Source organism: Chiloscyllium punctatum, chromosome 20, assembly GCF_047496795.1.
Source record: "Chiloscyllium punctatum isolate Juve2018m chromosome 20, sChiPun1.3, whole genome shotgun sequence".
NCBI lineage: Eukaryota > Metazoa > Chordata > Chondrichthyes > Orectolobiformes > Hemiscylliidae > Chiloscyllium > Chiloscyllium punctatum.
Genome location: NC_092758.1, coordinates 62,085,543 through 62,110,383, shown reverse-complemented (window position 1 = coordinate 62,110,383; position 24,841 = coordinate 62,085,543). Strand labels below are relative to the sequence as shown.

The following is a 24,841-nucleotide window of genomic DNA, read 5'->3' as shown; positions in this document are numbered from 1 at the left end:
ATCTGGCATATCAACCCATCCTCGCATTCATTTTTGAAAAAAAACCTAAAAAATATACAAATAAAACTTGCAATCCTCTGAATCATACATGCTAGAAAAAGTTAAAAACTGTAGTTTCTAATACAGCAAATTCTGAAGCGGTTTTAACCATACATCCTGGACAAGAACAATGCCTGCTTGATTGCCTCAAAGTATATGATGCACTATCTTGAACCGAAAACTAAAAAATATCTCAAATGTCAATAAATGAAATTGTTTGATTCTAAAATGACAGACATTTACTAAGAGACAATAATCCTGCCATTGATTCAGTTGATGATATTTGTGTCTCCAAGTCGGAGGTCTGTGGGTTCAAGTCTCATATTATATTTTGAAAATACAATCTAGACAGACACTTCAGTATGTTATGATCAAATGCACTGTTGTTGATGGTACAGACTTTCAGGTAGGATTTTTAACTACTTAGATATCCCATCGGATCTGGTGGATGGAAAGATACAGCACTCTTCAAAGGATGCAGAACCAAAATTCTTCCTTTAACAACCCTACCAAAGAAAAAGTATGGCAATCTATTAAATTATATCTCTGCTCTTAAATACAGATAGCTAAGTCCACTGCACTTCAAGTAAAAACTAATTAATTGAATGTGAAATGATCTGGGACATCCTGGGAGACATGATTAGATTTTCTTTAAAAATATTTATTTATGGGGCATGGGTATCACTGGCAACTTCAACATTTAGTTCATCCCTATTTTGATGTTTGTATTCAGACAGATATATGGCTGAGCCAAGTACATGAAGGAATCTTTTGAAAGGTCTAAGGGAAAATTGTAGTTAATGTAACATTTAAAGGCCACCATGTGCCTCTTTGCTAGAGGCAAAATAAGAAAAAGCAATATGGGGAAAAATGTGGTTTCGGATGATTTGAGGCATAAATAGCCGAGAAAATCAAAAACAGATTCAGGACAAATCTTTAATTTGAAGTTCAAATCAGAGAGCAATGTGATGAAGCATAATGATTACAATTTTAATACTTATTGTAGTCCACATACTAAGGAGAAATACCACGCACACAAATATTCAAACTATTTTTGAATAAAGTTTCAAAACTCACAGGCAAATTGCAAGTTACCACAGAATTTATATATTTTGAGATTAATGTATGCTCAGTAATGGGAACAAAAAGCATCAGTGGGAAAATCGACATTTCAGGCAAAATCCCTTCATCAGGATAGGCTTTTGCCCGAAACGACGATTTTCCTGCTCCTCCGATGCTGCCTGACCTGCTGTGCTTTTCTAGCACCACTCTGATCTAAGCTCTGGTTTCCAGCATCTTCACTTTTGCCTAACAAAAAGCATCACACTGCCATCTACCAGTAAAGCCTACAACTACACTTTCATAGGAAACATTGTGCAACAATTCTACAAAGTGCTTATATGCAGTTTCCATTATGCATAGCAGGAAGCAAAGGCTTGTGACAAGAAAGAACCCCCATTAAGATCTCTTATTTTGCCAATGCAACAGGAAGCACATTTTGAAAAGATATTCCAAGCACATCACAACATTTGAGAGCTGTGGAAAGGTACTACTATCCTGTGCAAATAACGCATGTGTGCTTTAGTTTGCAATTTTGGAGGTAATCAATCATTACAATGATTTAAATATGTCCAATACTATGAATACAATCAACGGTAGATTGAACAAGAATCAATTAGAAGCATTATTAGCATTAGAAGCATTTTCTTGCTATGATATATGGACTCATTTCCATTTAAGTTGTTAAGTATGCTTTCTGACTAACACAGAACATAAATTTCAATGGTAGCTCAAGGACTAAGGGAAAGAGAATGCAGTTTCTCACATATGGCACTACAAGACTTGGTGGAAGAGGAGAAGGAAGAAAAAGAACAGGCGTCTTAAAGTAGATAAGGTAAGATAGATAATTGAGGAGGATACTCACAGGGAGATGTACTATTATTTGTGGGCAGCAGCCACAATGGATGGAATATAACAGTGCCACCTTCTCTGGGAAATGGGGAGTCCATTATTTATTCTGCCGTAGATATGCCGGAGGACAGCCTCGTAAGGCCAAGCTTCAGAAAGTGGCCAATTGCTCTAAATACCCAAATACCTGATGCAATAAAAAAACCTGCCTGAAAACTTAAGATTGTGGCTTGCAAGATCATGAGACCACCTGTATTTTGGTCCATTGCTTTATTTACAGTCCGGAAATCATCCCATCTATTTAAAAGTTTGGACAATTCCAGCTGACAGTCTAGGTGATTCAACATCTTGCAGTATCTGATAACAGAGGACTCAGCACCCACTGCAGCTGTTGCAATTTACAAGTGCTACGTTCTCCACAGATCAATGAATTGCAGTGCAACCTCAATCATCTGCCATTACTGGCTCAAGTGTCCTTGTTGAAAGAGACTAGCACGTCTGTATCCAGATTACTAAGCTGGTTAAACAGACCCACCCCCACAGTAGGAGCATGGATATAATGGATCAGGAAACAACTGGTCTCTTTGTAGGTGGCTGAATTCCTGCTCCTTCCCCTCCACTTCACCACTGCCATTACAGCTGCCTGTTAGCAAAACAACTTAAGCTCGTGCTGGTATACAGCAATATGATGTGTTGTCATCACAATTCAGCCTCTTGTGCCCCATTGGGGGTCTCTAACCAGCCTTCTTTTCATAAGCAGCATTCATTCATCTGTGGGGTGTTCCATTCTGGCTGCACTGCTTAGAAGCACAAAGGTGGACAAGAATATTTGTATTAAGAATATGCGTGACAGATAGTGAAATGTGAATTCAAATCTAGAATACAAAACGACCCAAATGGTGAGCACACCATTTGGGTCATTTTGTATTCTAGATTTGAATTCAGCACACAACCACTGACTGTTGTAAACAAAATAAATGATTCAGTTATGATGTTTAGGGAAAGGATTACTTTAGGTTAGATTACTTACAGTGTGGAAACAGCCCTTCGGCCCAATAAGTCCACACCGACCCGCCGAAGCGCAACTCACCCAGACCCATTCCCCTACATTTACCCCTTCAACTCACACTACAGGCAATTTATCATGGTCAGTTCATCTAACCTGCGCATTTTTGGACTGTGGGAGGAAACCGGAGCACCCAGAGGAAACCCATTCAGACACAGGGAGAATTAGATTAGATTACTTACAGTGTGGAAACAGGCCCTTCAGCCCAACAAGTCCTAGAGGCATGGCACTCATCCACAGACTCTATCAACAAACACATTGACCTGGACCCAATATACCGGCCACTATAGTGGACAGCTCGAACTGACAACCGGAAGCGGCAGAGACAGGCCACTATAAATGCCGGAGGAAACAGCACAGAAGCGCTTCACAGGAGGCTCCCAAGCACTGAGGATGTCACCTAGACAGGGGACGAAACATTTGCAAGACAAATTCCCAGCTCGGCGAACAGAACCACAACAACAAGTCCACACCGACTTGCCGAAGCGCAACCCTCCCATACCCCTACATTTACCCCTTACCTAACACTACAGGCAATAGCATGGCCAATTCACCTGACCTGCACATCTTTGGACTGTGGGAGGAAACCGGAGCACCCGGAGGAAACCCACACAGACACGGGGAGAATGTGCAAACTCCACACAGTCAGTTGCCTGAGGTGGGAATTGAACCCGGGTCTCTGGCTCTGTGAGGCAGCAGTGCTAACCACTGTACCACCGTGCCGCCCATGTGCAAGCTCCACACAGTCAGTCGCCTGAGGCAGGAAATGAACCCAGGTCTCTGGCGCTGCAAGGCAGCAGTGCTAACTGCTGTGCCACTGTGCCATCCATGATCTGACATCCTTACCCATATGGTCAAAAAGTGTGATGCTGGAAAAACACAGCTGATCAGGCAGCATCTGAGAAGCAGGAGAGTCAACATTTTAAGCATAAGCTCCTCATCAAGAATATAGATGGAATGGGGGGGCAAGGGGGTTGAGAGATAAATGGGAGGGCGAAGGTAGCTGGGATTGCAATAGATAGATGGAGGTGGGGGGTGATGGTGATAGGTTGGAGTGGAGAGTGGAACAGATAGGTGGGAAGATGGACAGGACAGGGAGGACAGTTCACATAGGTGGTGCCATGTCGGAGGGTTGGATCTGGGTTAAGGTGGGGGGAGGAGAGATCTGGAAACTGGTGAAATCGACATTGAACCCGTGTAGTTGGAAGGTCCCAAGGTAGAAGATGACGTGTTCTTCCTCCAGGCGTCGGGAGGCTAGAATTTGGTGGTGGAGGCGGCCCAGGATCTGATTCTGGACCCACACAATGTAGCTCACTTTTAACCACTCTCCTCTTGGCAACTAGGGCAATAAAAGTTGGCTCAGCAGCACCACCCATATTCCATGAACTAGTACAAAAATCTTATATATGAAGATGTCTAAATAGAAGAACATAGCAGATGACAACAGCTACCAAAAGGTCAAGGTTGGAAACTAAGAAAAACATTTCCAGAGAAAGTAATATTCTTAGTAACAAAAATGTATAACACAACTGTAAATTGTCAGGGTTATGAACACCCTATAATGTTTGATTCTGAACGACTTGAGCAGTTAAAAACTGATACAGATGTGTGGACATGGGTTATATCATGATCAAAGCAAAAATAAGGCATGGCCTTTGCAGTGTCACTTCCGAATATAAGTATTTTGAGAGTTGAACACAAGAATTAGAAAGAGTAATTGACCATATGGCTTAATAAGCCTTATTTGCCATTTGATGGGTTTCAATTTCACTTTCCCACCAGCTGCCCTTATCCCTCGATTCCAAGATTTTGATCTGTCTGTTCCAGCCTTAAATATATTTAACAATAGACCATCAATAACCAGTAGACGTAGAGAATCCCTAAGACTTACAATGCTTTCTGTGAATTAACTTTTCATCTCAATCCTAAAGTATCAGCCCCTTATTGTGACAGTCTCTCATGGTTTACATTCCCTGACTAGAAGAAACATTCCAATACAATCTTGTATTGGAGATGCCAGTGTTGGACTGGGGTGTACAAAATTAAAAATCACACAACACCAGGTTATAGTCCAACAGGTTTAATTGGAAGCACACTAGCTTTCGGAGCGATGCTCCTTCGTCAGGTGACCTTGTATGTTTGGATGAGATCAACTCTCATTTTTTGGAACTCTGAAGAATACAAGCCAAACCCTTTCATCCCAGGGGCCAATTTAGTGTTGTATATTGTTTCATGAAACATGATTTTCACTGGCTAAGCCAGCATTCACTACCAACCCCTGCCCTATCATCGCAAACCACCTCTGCCTCCAATGCAAGTCAGGAGGATACTGGAGTATTGGGGTGAAATTTATAAGAAAATGTGATCTGCTAAATACCCACAAGTCTTGGCCGACTTTAGAAAGTAAGAAATATATAAAATTGCCTTTGAAGTAACAAAATGTCTCACTATTTCCTCGCAACATGACTTAAAAAACTATCACACTGAGCCACACAAGGAGATATTAGGTAAGAAGGCGAAAAGCTTAATTGAATAAAGGTTTGAAGAGCTGTTTGAAAGGAGGTAATGAAATGGAAAGGTGGAGTGATATATACATGAAATTAGATTTGGGACATAGGCAGTGAAGACATGCTAACCAATGCTGAAGCAATTACAACTGGAAAGTGTGCTAGTGAGCATTGGAATAGCTGGTTTGATCAATTGAACCATGTTGCTCAAGAAATGGTGTAGGAGCAAGACTATAAAAGAGCCCGTGGTGTTGGAGGCAGTATACTGTTGTGCTGGGACCTCAATGGTTTATAATATATATGAATAACTTGAAGGGCAGAAGCAAATGTACTTCAGCCAAATTTGCAGACAATAATAAGTGAAAAGGCAAATTGAGAGAGGGAGACAAACAGATTACAAAGAGATATTGATAGGCGAAGTAAGTGGACAAAAAGGGAGCAAAATAATTATTTAAATGGAGGAAAACAGCAGAAAGCTGCAACACAAAGGGACTTGAGATTATTTGCGCATAGAACATATGAAGCTAGCACATAGGTAATCAGGAAGATTAATCAGGAATGCTCACCCTTATTTCAAGAGGGGTAGAGTATAAGTCTTACTGCAGCAGTACAAGGTGCTGGTGAGACAAAATCTGGAGTACTATGAGCAGCTTTTGTCCCTTCAAGGGACAATATTACTTCATTGGAGGCAGTTCAGAGAAACACATAGGCTTTAAGGGGCTTGACAAGGTAAACGCTGAGAGGATATTTGCTCTTATGGTAGAGCTTAGGACCAGAAGGCATAATCTCAAAATAAGGGGATGTCAATTTAAGATTGAGATGAGGAGGAATTTCTTCTCTCAGAGGATTTACAGTCTATGGAAGTCCTTGCACAGAGAGCTGTAGGGAAAGAGTCCCAGTGAAGGCCAAGTTAGATCCTTGATAAGTCAGGGAATCAAGAGTTACAAGGAAAGGGCAGAAATGTGGATGTGAGGAACACTGGATCAGCCATAATCCTACCGAAGAAGCCGAATGGTCTACTTCTGTTCCTTATGATCTACTTCTGTTCCTTATGATCTGATTAGATTTCTGAGGCACTGGGACCTGTTCTGAAGCAGGTGGAACCTATTAACAGCACTGGGACTGAGATCCTCATGAGATGTCTTGTCCATGCTGTTGAACAGAGTTTCACAACCTGCTTGCCAGGAGAATGGAAGCTTAGAGGTAGCTCAAATTGAATGAAGTAAAGATGGCAGCAGAACCAGACAAATAGCAAGCAAAATGAGAAAACAGGTAAAACAAAGGTGAGCATTAACTCAACTCAATGTGGAGCAATGTGAAAAAGACAAAGTTTAGGGCACTCTCTACCTGAATGTATACAGCATTCGCAAATGGTAGACTATTTAAAGGAACAATTAGAGGTTAAGTCTAGAAAAGGAATATTCAGCATTTAGGAAGAAGCAACACAGACGAAAAGGAGGTGGCATTGCACCAACGATACGGGATCAGACCAATACATTAACAAGGGAAATCTCCAATCAGAATAAAGTGTGGAATCTGTTTGGGAGAATCTAAGAAATAGCAAGGGCAAGTAAACATTAATATTAGTGATTTATAGGCAGAAGTGGGTACTGCAGATGCTGGAGATAAGAGTCAAGATTAGAGTGGTGCTGGAAAAGCACAGCAGGTCAGACAGCATCTGAGGAGCAGGGAAATCGACTGAGCTGAGGCAGGGCTGACTGTAGAGAGATTAGATGGTGGCACATGGCTGCAAGTGTGGAGCGGAGGATCAGGAGGGAGAACCATTTCTCGAGGTTTTGAATTTGTAGTCTGTACTGGGTTGTCCTGTTCAGATCCAAATTGTGTTGTTCTGAATGTAGTCTGGAATCCATGTGCGATCAGTTGCCTCTGTAGGCAGGCACTGAGGAAGCAGATGTGGCTATGGTAGCTAGTCTGTTTCAGGACATGGCTGAAGAGCTGCAGGGCAGAGATGACCTAGGCATTGCAGTAAAAGAGAGACTCACTTGAGATCTTTGTAGAGAGAGGAGGAGAACTGCTTCAAGGTAGGCATCCTTGGAAGAGGATTCGCAGTGTGGTTAAAATCAGCTAGGTGAAAATGAGGACCACAGATGCTGGAGATTAGAGTCGAGAGTGTGGTGCTGGAAAAGCACGACAGGTCAGGCAGCATCAGAGGAGCAGGAAAATCGATGTTTTGGGCAAAAGCCCTTTTTCAGATTCCTGATGAAGGGCTTTTGCCTGAAATGTCGATTTTCCTGCTCCTCTGATGCTGCCTGACCTGTTGTGCTTTTCCAGCACCATACTCTCGACTCTTAACTTCCAGCATCTGCGATCCTCACTTTCGCCTAATAAAGTAACTATGGGTGACATCAATCTGCATATCGACTGGATAAATCTAATGAGCACAAAAGCTATGGAGGATGTTTCTGAAAGATGTTCAGCATTATTTTTTGGAGCAAAACACTGAGGATTAAACAGGCCATTTTAGATCTAGTATTATGCAACAAGCAAGTGACTAACATCTTGTTGTAAGAGAACATTTAGAGATGAGTGACCACAATTTAATAAACTCTACACTTTGTATGAAAGTAAGCTAGTTCAATGTGAAACCAGGGTGTTAAATTTGAACAAAATCTACAAAGGTATTGGGGCAATTTTGTTGAGTTGGATTGGGACAATATATTAAAAGGATATGACTGTGCATTGTCAATGGATAGTCTTTTAAGAATTACTACATAGTTTATAGCAACAAACACCCACCCATACATACAAAAAAAGTTAAACAATAGCTAACAGAAGATATTAGGGATTAGATTAGATCAAACATAAAGAGCTAATAAAAAATGCTAGAAAAGGTAATGAACCTGAGTATTGGGAGGATTTTAGAAATCAGCAAAGGAAGACAAAGAAAGAGAGAATATAACAGCAACAGAAAAAAAGGCTGCAAAAACTTCAGCTCCTCATATTTATTAAACAGGAGCAGAGATTTAAGCTAGTAGTTTACAGTAGAGGAAAGAAATTGAGACTATCATACAATCACTTAGGGGCAGAAAGAGGCCATTCAGCCATTCAAGTCTGCACTGATCCTCCGATGAGTTCCCACCCAGACTCAGCTTCCCACCCTATCCCCATAACCCTGCATTTACTATAGCTAATCTATCTAGCCTACATATCCTTGGACACTATGGGGCAATTTAGCATAGCCAATCAACCTAACCTGCATATCTTGAGAATGTGGAATGAAACCAGAGCAGAAACCCCCAAAGAAACAGAGAGAACATGCAAACTCCACAGTCACCCAATGCTGGAATCGAAATGGGTCCCTGGCATTGTGAAGCGTGCTAACCACTGAGCCACCATAACACCCAAGAATTTTTTTTTTGCATTTCAGGATGCTTCCACAATAGTTTGCAGCTTTAACAGATTAGTGGAGATGGAGGTAGAAATCACAGAGCATGATAAGTTCTTCAATGCTTTCCTCAGTTAGCCTCTACAAGAAAGATACCCAGTGATAATTTTTTTAAAAAACTGTATCTGGGAAGGTAGTGCAGAATAACAAATTTAAAACAGGCAACAGGCATGGAACAAGACAAGATGCTGAAAGAAGGACAAAATTACAAGTGAGTAACGAGTCAGACCAAAGTGTGATCATGTGATAAATGCTACACTTACACCATGACATTCTTAACAGATGGGTTGTAGTAGTAGACAGCCAGGAGGTTCATCAAGGGAAAAGTTCTTGTCACCCCTCAACCCAGTTGCTTTGAAAGTCATAATTATCTATGATTTCACCTATATTAAGTTTATAAATGGCAAGGGGAATGTTAATAAGTGAATAATCATCCTCGAGATCCACACAATCAGCAAAAGACAAGAGTTGACTCACTGATAGAGCCAAATGGATTAGCAAATGATGGAGGGCAAGGTGGATGGAAGCTCACTGGCAAAGTTAATATATCATGGACTTTCAGACACAAAAACAGACATTGCTGGAAAAACTCTGTGATGAGAAAATAAAGTTAACCTTTCAGGTCCAGTGACCCTTCTTCAGAACATTGATATCATGGACTTGTTTAAAAGATTGCCAAAATTCAATTTCGGGTTGCTGTATCAATAGAATTGCTAGATTGTACTACGGTGTATATGGCTATATTCTGGAAAATTTAAAGACAAGCAGAAGACAAAAACAGCTTCAGCAGATCTGGCTGTTACAGGAGATGAAAGCTAGAACCACAATCAAATTTCAGTTGAGGAGAGTCACACCAGCAGAACGGCAGTTCAGTTTTTGACGAGTCTCTGGCCTAATATTAGAGATGGAAAGAGATTTCTGACCGAACAGTTCAAGTAGGCAGACCTTTTCTTAAAGTTGAGTAGGAAAAATGTCACTGATTTGCTGGTATCGGTGCATCTCAGGGAGTTAGTAAACCAAGTTTATAATGGTGAATATGCAGAAAAATGTGAAATGCTGGCCATTAGTTGAGTCATAAATTAAAGAATTAAAAGGAGTGATACTTCGTTGAGTTGATTGTGATATTGATGGCAAAAGGGTTAATATTTTCTTTTGGCAGTTAGAATCTTGCAAATTGTCTTATTTATATTGTTCTATTTCATTTTTAGTAATCAGCGTATGTTCCTCTGCTAAAAGTACATTGTCCACCTCATGTTCAGTATGTTCAGTGACTGACTAAAAAATTGAATATAATAAGACTTATCCATCCAGTCAGGTTTCATTCTGGGATCTGACTTGGCTAGTATTACCATTAGCTGAAATTATAATAATAAAGACTTGTTTATGGGGTTGTAATGTGGAATTTGAGAAGTGTTATAAATAGAAAAGTAGATTTTTAACTTGAGAATCAGGCTTATGGGACTTTTAAATGTATCAAGCAAAATAAGTCTGGAATAACTTTAAATCAACAATCCTATTGAGGGGGAGTTACTCCCATTCTAGACTGCCACAGAAATATCTAACATCTAAAGAACAGACAGAGTAAAGCAAAGATTGATTGATCAGTGGAACTGGTTGGAACTCGGAGCCGACCAGATACTAGTTTAAATACACCAGAATTAATTGCCATACTGAAAACAAAGAATATTTTAAAGGCACATAAAACAGCAGAATCAAACCAAAATACATACTTGAATTTCCAACCTAACATCGCCTAAAAGGAATAAAATTAGTCATTGCTAGCAATGCTTCAAATACTAATTTTCCTAACTGATTTCATTAGTACAGCTGGTTTCCATTAGTATATTCTGCATTAATATATTCTATTACACGTGAGCTTGAAGGGCTTAAAGTGAAGGCTTCCAAAAGCACTCTACTTGTTGAAACATTGGTTCTTCTGGAGGTCATGGATACTGCATTTTATTTGTCAAACATTTTGTATGATTCTGTATGACAAGGGGTATAACAAAAGGCAGTATCCTGATTTTCTGTTATGATTTCAGACTTCAAGCATCTACATTATTTTAAATCAAAGTACTGCAGTTGATGGAAATATGAGAAAAAGACAAAATGTAGTGGAAATATAGGCAGCTGTGGAGAGAAATGTTGTAGAGCAAGTCTGGTTCAATTCTTAAGTGTGGCAGTGACCACATCTGCAGCAAGTGTTGGTTGCTGGAAGAACTCCGGATCAGAGTTGATGATCTGGAATCTGAGCTTCAAACACTGCGGCATATCCGGGAGGGGGAGAGTACCTGGATGCTTTGTTTCAGGAGGCAGTCACACCTGGGAGATTAATGAATTCACACTCAGCTAGTGATCAGGCACAAAAGAGTGTGACTGTAAGTGAGGCAGGTAGGGGGAACCAGAGTTCAGGAGTGGAGGAGCCTCAGCCCTTAACCTTGTCCAACAGGTACGAGATTCTTGCTCCCTGTTCGGATGAGGAAAAGGGCTCTGAACAGGATGAGCCAACTGACCAAGGCACCATGGTGCAGAAGGCCATTCAAGAGGGGAGAGCTAACAGACAAGTAGTGGTTATAGGCGATTCTATAATTAGGGGGACAGATAGTATCCTTTGCAAGCCGGATCGGGAGTCTCGCATGGTGTGTTGCCTGCCCGGTGCCAGGGTGCGAGACATCTCTGACCGGCTTGAAAGGATATTGGAGCGGGAGGGGGAGAATCCAGTTGTTGTGGTCCACGTTGGTACCAACAACATAGGCAAGACTAGGGTGGAGGACCTGTTTGGGCATTACGAAGCACTAGGCAGGAAATTGAAGCACAGGTCCTCAAGGGTCATAATCTCCGGATTACTGCCCGAGCCATGTGCCAATTGGCATAGGGACAAGAAAATTAGGCAAGTAAACACGTGGCTAAGGGATTGGTGTGGGAAAGAGGGATTCCACTTCATGGGGCATTGGCATCAGTTTTGGAACAGGGGGGATCTGTACCGTTGGGACGGTCTCCACCTGAACCGATCAGGTACCAATGTTCTAGCGAAGAGGATAAATAGGGTGGTCAGTAGGACTTTAAACTTCTGAGTTGGGGGGAAGGTAAAGTGAAAGCGACAGGGAGTATGGAGGTAAATGGAAAGATAAGCAGCAGGATAGCATGTTTCCAGGCGGATTTAAAATTGAGGCAGACTGAGAATGCAGAAAAAAGCAAGGATAACTTAGGACATATGACTTCCAACATCTCTAATGATAAGGAAGTTAGCATTAAGGCACTTTACCTGAATGCTCGTAGCATTCATAACAAAGCCGATGAACTAATGGCACAGATAATAGTGAATGATTATGATGTAGTAGGCATCACAGAGACTTGGTTACAGGGGGGTCAGGACTGGCAGTTAAACCTCCATGGTTTTTCAACTTATCGAAAAGACAGAGAGGTGGGCAGAGGGGGTGGGGTTGCCTTGTTAGTTAAGAACAAAATTAAATTTATGGTATTGAATGACATAGCGTCGGATGATGTGGAGTCTGTGTGGGTGGAATTGAGGAACCACAAAGGCAAAAAAAACATAATTGGAGTTGTGTACAGACCTCCTAACAGTAGTCAGGACCAGGGACGCAACATGTACCGGGAAATAGAGAAGGCATGTCAGAAAGGCAAGGTTACATTGATCATGGGAGACTTCAATATGCAGGTGGACGGGGTAAATAATGTTGCTAGTGGATTTAAAGAAAGGGAATTCATGGAATGCTTACAGGATGGCTTTTTGGAACAGCTTGTCATGGAGCCCACAAGAGAGCAGGCTATTCTGGACCTAGTGCTTTGCAATGAACCAGACTCTATAAAAGATCTTAAAGTAAGGGAACCCTTAGGAAGTAGCGACCATAATATGGTAGAGTTCAGTCTGGAGTTTGAAAGGGAGAAGGCAAAATCTGATGTAATGGTGTTACAGTTGAATAAAGGTAATTATGAAGGCATGAGAGAGGAACTGACTAAAATAGACTGGAAGCAGAGGCTAACCGGGAAGACAGTAGAGCAAAAATGGCAGGAGTTTGTAGGTATAATTGAGGACACTGTACAGAGGTTCATTCCCAAGAAAAGAAAGATTAACCGGGGTGGGATTAGACAACCTTAGCTGACAAAGGAAGTCAGGAAATGTATTAAAGAAAAAGAGAGATCCTATAAAGTGGCTAAGAACAGTGGGAAATCAGAAGATTGGGAAGGATACAAAAGCAAACAGAGGATAACAAAGAGTGTAATAAGAAATGAGAGGATCAAATATGAAGGTAGGCTAGCCAGTAATATTAGAAATAATAGTAAAAGTTTCTTTCAGTACATAAGAAACAAACGACAGGCAAAAGTAGACACTGGGCCACTTCAAACTGATGCAGGGAGCCTAGTGATGGGAGATAAGGAAATAGCAGGAGAACTTAACAAGTACTTTGCGTCAGTTTTCACAGTGGAAGACATGAGTAATATCCCAAAAATTAAAGGGTGTCACGGGGCTGAGTTGAGTATGGTTGCCATTACGAAAGAGATAGTGCTAGAAAAGTTAAAAAGTCTTAAAATTGATAAATCTCCTGGCCCCGATGGGATACACCCTAGAGTTCTGAGAGAGGTTGCTGAGGAAATAGCAGAGGCATTGGTTGAGATCTTTCAAGAGTCACTGGAGTCAGGAAAGGTCCCGGATGATTGGAAGATGGCTGTAGTAACCCCCTTGTTCAAGAAAGGATCAAGGCAAAAGATGGAAAATTATAGGCCAATCAGCTTAACCTCGGTTGTTGGTAAAATTCTAGAATCCATCATTAAGGATGAGGTTTCTAAATTCTTAGAAGAGCAGAGTCTGATAAGAACAAGTCAACATGGATTTAGTAAAGGGAGGTCATGCCTGACAAACCTGTTGGAATTTTTTGAAGAGGTAACAAGTAGGTTAGACCAGGGAAACCCAGTGGATGTGGTCTATCTAGACTTTCAAAAGGCCTTTGATAAGGTGCCACATGGGAGGCTGCTGAGCAAGGTGAGGGCCCATGGTGTTCGAGGTGAGCTGCTGGGATGGATTGAGGATTGGCTGTCTAACAGAAGGCAGAGAGTTGGGATAAAAGGTTCTTTTTCAGAATGGCAGCCGGTGACGAGCGGTGTTCCGCAGGGTTCGGTGCTGGGGCCACAGCTGTTCGCATTATATATTAATGATTTGGATGAGGGAACCAGGGGCATTCTAGCGAAGTTTGCCGATGATACGAAGTTAGGTGGACAGGCAGGTAGTACTGAGGAAGTGGGGAGGCTACAGAAGGATCTCGACAGGTTGGGAGAGTGGTCCAGGAAATGGCTGATGGAATTTAACGTGAGCAAGTGCGAGGTCTTGCACTTTGGCAAAAAGAATAAAAGCATGGACTACTTTCTAAATGGTGAGAAAATTAATAAAGCCAAAGCACAAAGGGATCTGGGAGTGCTAGTCGAGGATTCTCTAAAGGTAAACATGCAGGTTGAGTCTGTGATTAAGAAAGCGAATGCAATGTTGTCTCTTATCTCAAGAGGGTTGGAATATAAAAGCAGAGATGTACTACTAAGACTTTATAAAGCTCTGGTTAGGCCCCATTTGGAGTACTGTGTCCAGTTTTGGTCCCCACACCTCAGGAAGGACATACTGGCACTGGAACGTGTCCAGCGGAGATTCACACGGATGATCCCTGGAATGATAGGTCTAGCATATGAGGAACGGCTGAGGATACTGGGATTGTATTCGTTGGAGTTTAGAAGATTAAGGGGAGATCTAATAGAGACGTACAAAATAATACATGGCTTGGAAAAGGTGGATGCTAGGAAATTGTTTCTGTTAGGCGAGGAGACTAGGACCCGTGGACACAGCCTTAGAATTCGAGGGGGTCATTTCAGAACAGAAATGCGGAGACATTTCTTCAGCCAGAGAGTGGTGGGCCTGTGGAATTCATTGCCACGGAGTGCAGTGGAAGCCGGGACGCTAAATGTCTTCAAGGCCGAGATTGATAGGTTCTTGTTGTCTAGAGGAATTAAGGGCTACAGGGAGAATGCTGGTAAGTGGAGCTGAAATGCGCATCAGCCATGATTGAATGGCGGAGTGGACTCGATGGGCCGAATGGCCTTACTTCCACTCCTATGTCTTAAGGCTTTCCCTCTGCAACGTGGTCTGCACTGCTAAGTACTTTCAGTTTTTGTGCTGCAATATTTGACTTATTTTTTTCCCCCCAGTTTGAAATAATTTGGGAATTCTAATTTCTATCACTTTGTCAGTCTTTTACCAAAGAACTATTGAATTTCATTACTCTCTTTTTGGGAGCACATTATTCAACTTTCTCTTGTCTCTGTGCTCTGAAACTAAAAGCTCTCTTAATTAGTAATATTAGAGTAGATGCACTCTCAAGTCTAATTTAATTTTCAGAGATAGCATTTCTTGCCTGCTATGAGCTCTTACTCAACACTATTTTCTCACACTCTTCCCCATATCCCTTGTCTTTAATATCTAAAATCAATCTATTGAAACACATATTTAAAATGCTGCAGGAAAGTGAGTTAAACTTTGAGCAAAAACAACTCCATTAATGGGAAATATTTGAACAATTGTAGAGAACAGCAGTTCAGGTTCCAAGGATAGTTTGCATAAGAAAAGATTCGAGCAGCAACATGAAAGTCAAAAGAATAATTTTCTGTTCTAGCATCCAGTGTAGTTTAAAAAACCTAAGGTCGAAGGCCTAAATTTGAGGTAAGCGGTTTGGAGCAGATCTGAGGATTTCTTTTTCCACCCAGAATCTGGTTCTTTGATGAACGTGCTGCCTGAGAGCGTGGTGGAAGCAAGTACTCTCACAACATTTATGCAACATCAGGATGAGTACTTAGAATGTCAAAGCATAGTAGGCAATGAACCAAATGCAGATTTTAAATGGGCTTAGTATAGTTTGGTGCTTGTTGGTCAGACGAGACACAGTGGGTCAAAATGGCCTGTTTCTGTGCTGTACAATTCTCTCTCTCTAAAAAGAACTGTTTAGATTTACAATACAGTGCATTAGTTGAATTATGGAGGGAGAAAAGCTGAAGGCTTTTTAAAAAGTACATGGGATGCCACATCAGAAATTTAGGTATGGTAGAGCATAAACCATCTTGAATAGCAAATGTCAATTCTTTCTTTTATTTTTATGTTTATGCTCAAATCTCCTCTTCTGCAAACGATCCTTAGAACCTGAGCCATTGTTCTTCAGAATGCAAGCCTATGGAATTTCCAACATTGAAAAAGGACAGATTTTTAATAATAGATTGAGCAAATAATGTATAGTTTGCAGCAGCAACATTTTATTGAGTTTCTGACAAGACAACATGTCATTAGCAGATATATGTATATATAAATATGTTTGAAAACTTAAACCTCAGGAAGCAGTATTAAAATTAGCTTATCATTTAAATAGTGAAATTTTCTGGATTCCTGACTGATACCACCATGCTCTTGGTGCAGTTTATTTGAGAATAGTTTGTGCTGCGTGCTTAAAACATTGAAATCTTGAATCAAAGCTTGTTACAAGAATTATATATTTTAAAGTTTTGTATTTGACTGTTTAAAGCACAAGTTACCAACCTATAGCTAATCTTCATGTTAATGTTAATCCTAACCAGCTACATACAAATGAAGAGAAACAAACAAAAATCAATTTTTGCCCTGCAAGCCTCCCCCACTATATAATAGTGGTTGCAACTTCAAATCCACACACTCACTGAACCCTGATAATCTTTCACTCCCTTGCTTACCAAAGATTATCCACGTTTCTTTCTTTCCAGAAAGAGTTCCAAAGATTCACAGCCCTCAGAGAGAAAAAACAAAATCGCCTTATCTCTGATTTAAAGATCCGACCACCTGCATTTAAACTGCTACCCATTTCTAGATATGTTCATAAAAAGAAACATCATTTTCACATTAATCCTGTTAACAAAAGCCCCTCAGGTTCTTATGCTTCAAACAAATCACCTCTTTCTCTTCTAAACTCCAGTAAATACAAGCCTAGCCTGACCAATCATTCTGCATAAGTCAAGCCACTTATTTAAGATATCAAAAAATGAAACCTTCCTTGAATTTGCTCCTAGAAATTTATACCCCTCCTTAACTAGGGTGACCAGAACTGTACACAGCACTTCACATATTATATATTGTTTTGTACAAAATCTATTGTTGCAATTCAAAGCAGAATTACTTTTCCTCAACACGACAGATACACGGTAGTCACAAATATACGATCCCTACTGACTTGATATTCTGTTGCTTAGTTTGGCATTTTTCATAGTTCTGCGCTCTCATTTACTTTCCTTTTGTATTTTGACTCATTACGATTAAATTGTACATAACGCAATAGCATGTAATAATATATTTATCACGCACTTTTAATGTAATGAAATATCCAAAGGCACTTTACTGGAGCCTTACACAACACAGCATGACATAAAGCCACATAAGGAAACACTGGGTCAGTTGAAAAGTAACTTGGTCAAAGAGGTAGGCTTTAATAAGCACCTTAAAAGGAAGGAGGCAAGGTGAAGAGATAGAGATGTGTAAGCAAGGAGTTCCAGAGCATGAGGCCCCCATACAACTGAAGACATTTCCACTAATTATAGAATGCACAATAAGCCAGAAATAGAGCAAAAATGTCTTGGAGGGTTATGTGCTGGAAGAACTTGCAGAGACAGGGAATGGCAAGGCCAATTTGAAAAACAGTCTGAGAATATTGAAGCTGAAGCACTGTTTGACAAGGAGCCAATGTAGGTCAGTGAGTACAAAGGTGAGGGGTAACAGTGCTTGCTATACATTGAGATATATACACAGGAATTCTGAATAAGCCCAACCCTAGAGGTAAAATGTGGATGGACAGCCAGCTGTGTGTTAGAATCGGAGAGTGTGAGGACTGCAGATGCTGGAGATCAGAGTCAATAAGTGTGGTGCTGGAAAAGCACAGCAGGTCAGGCAGCAGCTGAGAAACAGGAGAGTCCATGTTTTAGGCATAAGCCCTTCATCATGACTGTTTGGGAAGGTGAGGGGAGGGGAGAGGGCAAGGAGGTGGAGCTGAAGAGGGAAGGTAGCTTGGAAGGTGATAGGTCAGAGCAGAGGATGGAGCAGAAAAGGAAGATAGACCAGTAGGATAGTTCAAGAGGGCGCTGCCCAGTTGGAGGGTTGGATCTGGGATAAGGTGGGGAGGGAAGAGATAAGGAAACTGGTGAAGTCGATGTTGATGCTGTGTGGCTGGAGGATCCCAAGGCGGAAGATGAGGCGTTCATCCCCCAGGCATCAGGTAGCTTGGATTTGGTGGTGGAGGCGGCCCAGGAATTGCATGTCCGTAGCGGAGTGGGAGGGGGAGTTGAAGTGGTCGGCCACAGGTTGGTGGGGTTGTTGGGTGCGTGTGTCCCAGAGATGTTCTCTCAACTGTTCCAAAATTTGACGCCCTGTCTCCCCAATGTAGAGAAGACCACATCAAGAGCAATGGACACAGCAGATGAGGTGTTTGGACATACAGAAAAATCTCTGCCCAACGTGGAAGGATCCTTTGGGGCCTTGGGTGGAGGTGAGGGAGGGAGGTGTGGGTGCAAGTTTTACACCTCTTCTGCTGGCAAGGAAAGGTGCTGGTAGTGGAGGGTGGGGTAGTGGGGGGGCGTGAACCCAATGAGGGAGTCACGGAGAGAATGGTCTCTAAGGCCTCCTCCACCGCCAAAGCCAAGCTACCAACACCTAGAGGAAGAACACCTCACCTTCTTCTGTGGGACCATCCAACCACATCAATTTTGATTTCACCAGTTTCCTCATTTCCCCTCCCCCAATCTTATCCAGGCTCTAACCCTCCAACTTGACATCACCCTCTTGAACCTACCCAATTTCCTTCCCACGTATCTGCTCCACTGTCTGCTCTGACCTATCACCATCACGGCCCCCAGATTCATTTTACCCCCCCCCCTCTCTTATTTATCTCTCAGCTCCCCTCCTCCCCACATTCCTGAAGGGCTTATGGAGTTAGCAGCTCAGGAACAAAATTTGGAATAGGAACTGAAAACAATGATTTGTCTTCCCAACACAATAAAAAGGAATTTAAAAAAAATTAAATTCAAACACAAATGTAAAGATAGATTTTTCTGTCCACTATACTATTATGATACTATACATTATAGCACAGATAAGGGGGGGGGGAAAGCAAAGGGAGGCCAATCAGTGCACTTTTAAAAAATTCATTCATGGAATGTGGACATCACTGGCCTGGTCAGCACTTATTGCCCTAAATGTCTAGAAGGCAGTTGAGAGACAACCACATTGCTATGCATGGAGGCCTTACATGGTAAGGATAGCAGACTTCCTTCCTTGAAGGACATAATTTAACCAACTGGACTTTTCTGACAATCAGCTGCAGTTTCCCTACATCCCTATTCTACCACAAAAAATGTAAAGGGGAAAATATTGTACAGGAAATAATGCAATGAAGGGATAGTGGTAATCTCTGAGACAATGGCAGAAACACTGTTAATGAACATTATAGAGGCAGGTGCGACATAGTAAGCCTCTTTTTTTTCTCCCAAACAGACTTGATCTAATGCTCACTTTAAATCTTTACCCACGTCTTTGGACTAAAAGAACACATTCTGTTAAAATGTGTTTACTGTAAATGAACTAAAAGACGTAACAAGCTAAACAAATTGCTGGAGAAATGGAGGGTTCTGATGAAAGGTTACTGGACGCAAACTGTGAACTGTTTGTCTCTCCACAGATGCTGCGAGATCTGCTGACTTTCTGTCGCACTTTGTTTTTGTTTCAGATCTCCAGCCTCCACAGTTCTTTGTCTTTTATTTCCATAATGAGCCCATATCCTGGAAGGAGGGGAGAATGAAATCTGGACTCGAGTGTCAATAAAACCCATCACATCGACTGGCACCAGCAATATCAAACATGAGCTTGCACCTTTTTTCATTTAACTCCCAGTTGGTAACATCACGTTTTAGAAGTCATAAGCATTAAATGACATTTTCTTCCCTATCTACTTAAAAAGGTTCAATAGGCGCTGTTACACAACCATGACCGATCAACGTGAACCTTTGATATTACTTTATACTCTCCAAAAGCTTCATGTCTTATCATATGTTGTAAATTCACTGACTTAAAAAAAGCTAAAAATCCAGTATGTGCTAAAGCAGAGAAAATCTTATCTATTGGTGCTCTTGAAAGAGAAAGTTAAGAAAAGTTAGGATTTTCAGCAGTATTGTGATTACTTCTGGAACTATATGAACTTTGTGAATGCTAAAGATTACTGAGATTCATACTTGCAAGTATGATCTACAGATTTAATCAGGCAAAATTCAAAATTTCAAAATAAACAATGCTGTTGATTACGTTCTACATTCACAAGTCAGGAAAACGTATTTTGAACATGCTACAATCTGATAAATGATAATGTTTTGACACACAAATTCAATTCTCTGGCTCTAACAAATACGTTATCAATACTTTGGTACAGAAACTGTCAAGAATAAGCATTAACTTGAACGAAACTTGTCACATTGAGGTCTTGCTGCATTGAAGTATAATATTGCCTAACAGGGAAGGCAGATGAATTCAGGGCATGGTTAGGAACATGGGACTGGGATCTTATAGCAATTACAGAAACATGGCTCAGGAATGAACAGGACTGACAGCTTAATGTTTCAGGATACAAATGCTACAGGAAGGATAGAAGGAGGCAAGAGAGGAGGGGGAGTGGTATTTTTGATAAGAGATAGCATTACAAGCTGTACTGAGGGAGGATATTCCCGGGAATACATCCAGGGAAGTTATTTGGATGGAACTGAGAAGTAAGAGAGGGATGATCACCTTATTGGGATTGTAGCATCGATCCCCTAATAGTCAGAGGAAACTTGAGAAACAAATTTGTAAGGAGATCTCAGTTACCTGTAAAAATAATACGGTAGGGAATTTTAACTTTCCAAAACATAGATTGGGACTGCCATAGTGTTAAGGGTTTAGATGGAGAGGAATTTGTTAAGTATGCACAAGAAAACTTTCTGATTCAATATGTCAATGTACCTACAAGAGGAGCAAAATTTGACCTACTCTTGAGAAATAAGGCAGGGCGGGTGATTGAGGTGTCAGTGGTAGAGCACTTTGGGGCCAGTGGCCATAATTCCATTAATTTTAAAACAATGATGGAAAAGGATAGACAAGATCTAAATTGGAGGAAGGCCAATTTTGACAATATTAGGCAAGAACTTTCAAAAGCTGAATGGGGGTAGATGTTCGCAGGTAAAGGGATGGCTGGAAAATTGAAAGCCTTCAGAAATGAGATAACGAGAGTCCAGAGCAAGTATATTCCTGTCAGGGTGAAAGGAAAGGCTGGTAGGTATAGGGAAAGCTGGATGACTAAAGAAATTGAAGGTTTGGTTAAGAAAAAGGAAGCATATGTCAAGGATAGATCGAATGAATCCTTAGAAGAGTTTAAAGGCATTAGAAATATACTTAAGAAGGAAATGAGGAGGGCGAGGACGGCAAAAAGGGGACATGAGATAGCTTTGGCAAATAGAATTAAGGAGAATCCAAAGGGTTTTTACAAATACATGAAGGACAAACGGGTAACTAGGTACAGAATTGGGCCTCTCAAAGATCAACAAGGTAACCTTCGTGTGGAGCCATACGAGATGGGGCAGATACTAAATGAGTATTTTGCCTCAGTATTTACTGTGGAAAAGGACATGGAAGATATACAATGTAGGGAAATAGGTGGTGACATCTTGAAAAATGTCCATATTACAGAGGAGGAAGTGCTGGATGTCTTGAAACGCATAAAAGTGGATAAATCCCCAGGACCTGATCAGGTGTTCCCTAGAACTCTGTGGGAAGCCAGGGAAGTGATTGCTGGGCCTCTTACTGAGATATTTGTATCATCGATAGTCACAGGTGAGGTGCCTGAAGACTGGAGGTTGGCTAACGTGGTACCACTGTTTAAGAAAGGTGGTAAGGACAAGTCAGGGAACTATAGACCAGTGAACCTGACGTTGGTAGTGGGCAAGTTGTTGAAGGGAATCCTGAAGGACAGGATGTACATGTATTTGGAAAGGCAAAGACTGATTAGGGATAATCAACATGGCTTTATGCGTGGGAAATCATGCCTCACAAACTGATTAATGAGGGCAGAGCAGTAGATGTGATCAACACGGATTTCAGTAAGACATTCGACAAGGTTCCCCATAGGATACTGGTGAGCAAAATTAGAACTCATGGAATATAGGGAGAACTCGCCATTTGGATACAGAACTGTCTGAAAGGTAGAAGACAGAGGATGGTGGTGGAGGGTTGTTTTTCAGATTGGAGGCCTGTGACAAGTGGGGTGCCACAAGGATTGGTGTTCGGTCCACTATTTTTCATCATTTATATAAATGATTTGGATGCAAGCATAAGAGGTATAAGTTAGTAAGTTTGCAGATGACACCAAAATTGGAGGTGTAGTGGACAGCGAAGAAGGTTACCTCAGATTACAACGGGATCTTGATCGGATGGGCCAATGGGCTGAAAAGTGGCAGATGGAGTTTAATTTAGATAAATATGAGGTGCTGCATGTTGGGAAAGCAAACCTTAGCAGGACGTATACACTTAATGGTAAGGTCCCAGGGAGCATTGGTGAACAGAGATCTACTCTTCAAACCTTTCTGCAAAAAAAAGATATTCTGACATATTGGTGAAAAATGGTACTGGCTAAGTTCTGATGTTACCTACATAAAACAGTGAAATGTATCAAGAATGTCCACAGAAAGTATGAAAAGCAGTATTGTCAATGAAATATGTATATGTCATGTTGCTGGGCCGAAGGGCCTGTTTCTACACTAAGTAATCTAATCTAATCTAATTATCACATCAATCTGGCATGATGAAACATATGATTTTACCAATTCAATATTTCCAAGCAAGATTGATCAAATTATTCTTCAAATTATTGCTTATAGTAAAATATTTTAAACAACACTTTTACAGTTTAATTTCAAAACATTTTATTTGTGCTGCTAAGTATTTTGTTCAAAATGAACAAATGTTCAACACACAATATGCCTTCAACATTCCTATAGAATACAGAAGACAGTAAATAACACGCGGTATTTATCAGGAGAAAGGGGCGTGGTCCCAAGTTAGTCATACAGCAGTCCTTGAAAAACGTTTTGTTTTTTTAAAAAAACTAAGACTAATCGCAGCATTCAGAGTCAATTCACATATATTAAATACGGTGAACAGAATGATAACATCAGATGTCACTGCTAAATGCACCACTACATACAATCACCAGGCAACCTTCACTTTATGCCTTATCGACTTGTAAACATACACCACGTGTTAATATAAATTCGAAATTTATCCATGATACAAAACAACGAACACGGTAAAGGCTCCGTATTATTTAGCCACACTTTTAAACTACAGAAGTTGAGGGTTTTCATCACTGTTAACCCTTTTACACAACATATTGCAGACAAACAAAATTCTGCCATGTGTTTACATAAAAGGTTGGTGGGCGGGTTCGCTGATACATCCGACGCCTCGAAAACTACCACAAGATAGTGTTCCTTGCCTCTAACTCCACGCTCTGCTCAGGGTCGTTGTCAATGAGGCTGGTGCTCTAGCTCTCCAGTGACAACCCTATTCTCCTTCACATCATTTTGTTTTCGAGCCCTGTTTCTAACATGGCGACCAACACAAACAAACCCGCCGTGGGCGGGGTCCCAGCAACCTGACAGCCGACGCCGCTCCGCCTACCGACTGCTTCCATTGGTTTAGCCCCATCTGTTAACGGGGCACCCGTCCCGATGGCTATGTCTCATTGGCTCTCGGCACATCAATCAGATGACAAAACGGAGACAACAGCTTCCTCCGTCTTCATCCTCCATCACTCTCTCGTTTACTCTCTCTCCCTCTCCCTCGGTTGACTTCTCAATCCGATCGCCATGAAGGTAGAACAAGTACTTACTTCAACAACAAAGAAACACCTTCGATAAAAGTTTCACCGCACCTACCTCTAGAAAGGCGTGTTGTCAGGTTGATCAGCTTCGGAGGTTGTGATGGGACGGCAAAGCGAGACGCGCGTTTGTTTTGTTGATATCTTTCTGACGGGTTCCTGGAAAGCGCGTGACTGCACTGACGGGGCCAGGGGGCGGGGTCACACAGCAGCCAATAACAGCGCCGCTTGCCCGCCAGTCAACCAATGCTCCCCTCATTGTTCCCCCCCTCCACCCCCCAAAACAGCAGCAGCCGCCTCCGCCGCAGGTTCAATACTGGCGTACCTCCAGAGTGGAGCTCGTACTGGGCGTGCGAAGCATTCGTATGATTGATACATTTGAAAAACAAAATTCGTTATACAGCATATCGCATGTTCTTTCACGAAACGACTTATCCCCTCATCAGTTTACATTACATCTCCTTCCACACATAGATGAGAAAATGTCAAATAATTTTTCGATTTAAAAAAAACAATCGGTTAGTCTATGGGATGTTTCTTGACAGCTGTGAAAATATGGGCCAAAAAGTGTGGTGATGGAAAAATACAGCAGATCAGGCAGCTTCCGAGGAGCACGACAGTCGCCGATTCGGGCATAAGCCTTTCAGGCATGGGAGAGCTGAGATCAATATGGGGTGGGGGTAGCTGGGAAGGCAATAAGTCAATGCAGGTGAAAGGTGACAGTGAGAGGTTGGAGGAGAGGGTGTAACCAATAGATGGGGAGGAAAATGGACTGGAAGAGGATGAAGCCCAATCAGACGGTTGGGTCTGGGATGAGGTGGGGGGGGCAGAGAGGAGATAAGGAAACTGATGAAGTGGAATTTGATGCCATATGGTTGGAGGGTCCCAAGGCAGAAGGTGAGGTATACTTCCCCCAGTCGTCAGGTGACTTGGATTTGGACTTTGCATGTCA

At 41.5% G+C, this 24,841-nt stretch overlaps 1 protein-coding gene across 2 annotated transcripts in view; it reads right to left on the bottom strand.

Annotated features, from left to right (window-relative positions):
- Positions 1-24,079, bottom strand: part of crebrf (creb3 regulatory factor) — an 81,479-nt gene extending 57,400 nt beyond the window's left edge. For both annotated transcript variants that reach the window (XR_011963507.1, XM_072591010.1), the window contains exon 1: positions 23,948-24,079. The gene's annotated coding sequence lies outside the window, so the exon portion shown is untranslated. The remainder of the gene's footprint in view (positions 1-23,947) is intronic.
- Between the last annotated feature and the right edge of the window lie 762 nt (positions 24,080-24,841).